Source organism: Nestor notabilis, unplaced genomic scaffold, assembly GCF_000696875.1.
Source record: "Nestor notabilis isolate BGI_N333 unplaced genomic scaffold, ASM69687v1 scaffold23104, whole genome shotgun sequence".
Lineage (NCBI taxonomy): Eukaryota > Metazoa > Chordata > Aves > Psittaciformes > Psittacidae > Nestor > Nestor notabilis.
Genome location: NW_009924638.1, coordinates 1 through 1,610, shown reverse-complemented (window position 1 = coordinate 1,610; position 1,610 = coordinate 1). Strand labels below are relative to the sequence as shown.

General features: G+C 49.9%; 1 protein-coding gene across 1 annotated transcript in view; it reads right to left on the bottom strand.

Annotated features, from left to right (window-relative positions):
- PRKAR1A (protein kinase, cAMP-dependent, regulatory, type I, alpha) overlaps nt 1-871 on the bottom strand; it is a 15,053-nt gene extending 14,182 nt beyond the window's left edge. The window contains exon 1 of the mRNA XM_010012700.1: nt 806-871. The gene's annotated coding sequence lies outside the window, so the exon portion shown is untranslated. The remainder of the gene's footprint in view (nt 1-805) is intronic.
- Between the last annotated feature and the right edge of the window lie 739 nt (nt 872-1,610).

The window sequence follows — 1,610 nt, the reverse complement described above, 5'->3', positions numbered from 1 at the left end:
GGAAGGAGGCGGTGCCCCTGTGGGAAGCCTGTGCAGGAGCAGGCTCCTGGCAGGAGCTGTGGCTCCATGGAGCCCACGCTGGAGCAGGTTTGCTGAAGGACTTGTGACCCCACGGGGGACCCACGGTGGAGCTTCTGTTCCTGAAGCGAATGGGACCCACGCGGGAGCACCTCATGAAGAACCGCAGCCCGTGGGAAGGACTCATGTTGGGGATGCTTGTGGAGGACTGTCTCCCGTGGGAGGGACCCCATGCTGGAGCAAGGAGTCTTCCCAGGAGGAGGAGGAAGGAGCAAGAGAGACAATGTGTGATGAAGTGACTGTAACCCCCACTGCTCACACTGCTGGGGGGGATGAGGTAGAGAATTCGGGAGTGAACTTAAACCTGGAAGAAGGGAGGGCTGGGAGGAAGGTGTTTCTAAGATTTGGTTTTATTGCTCATTATCCTACTCTGATTGATTGGTAATAAATTAAACCAACCTCCCCACGTCACATCTGTTTTGCCTGTGACAGCAATCGGTGACTGATCTCTCCCTGCCCTTATCTCAACCCATGAGCCTTTTGATGGCTTTTCTCTCCCCTGTCCAGTTGAGGAAGGGAGTGATTGAGTGGCTTTGGTGGCACCCAGCCAGGGTCAACCCACCACAAGGTTATAGAACCATTTAAAGCACATTTTTACACGCACACATATATATAAATAGACATTTAATTAATATCACTTTTTGCCTAATGCAGTTAACAGTGAGAGACCTGAAGAAATAGGAAAGGATTTTTCAGGGCATTTTTAATGAAATATAAAGCAAGTTACCTGGTACAGGGACAGTGGCAACAGCTTAAGAATCTGCAGTGAGATATGTTGATCCCAGGAACAGCTTTTGGAAGGGGAAGAAATGGATTCAGTCAAACTAATTTTGAGTAAATGGCAAGTCATTGAAAAGCCAAGTCATATTATGGGGTTTATCCTACTGAGGCAGCAGATTGAGAAACATCAGCCACACAGGCAATATAACACCATCCCCTTTGAATTATGCTACCAGAGATTGGGGGAGGACTGGAGTTCGAATGAAACACTTCAAACAGGTTTCATTCTTGTCACAGTTAATCCCTGCGTAAGCACGCACAGGCAGACGTGTTATGTGTTGCATAAACACCAAGGAGGGACTTCATGTGGGCTTGAAAAAGCGCCTTAAAGTTCTCCAGTTACTTCGTTTTTGTTTTGACAGCTCGCACAGTGAAGGTCACTCCCAATTAACAGCCCCAGAAACACTCGGTGGCTCCGTGACAGCTTACAAATGACAACCTATGGAGAAAGCATTGCTGATAGACAGCGGCTCCTCATGGGAGCAGCAAGGCTGGTGCAGAATGGTTTGGGCTGTTAAAGATGCTTAAGATCACCCAGTTCCAAGCCCCTGCCACGGGCAGGGACACCTTCCACTGGAGCAGGTTGCTCCAAGCCCCTGTGTCCAACCCGGCCTTGAGCACCGCCAGGGATGGAGCACACCGAACACCAAAAGGAATTAACCAAAAAGGAAAATGCCAAAGGAACAACTGCAGCGTTTCCACACGCTGTAAACGCGAAGCGTTCCCCAGCTCCCCGAACCCGCGGCTGCACC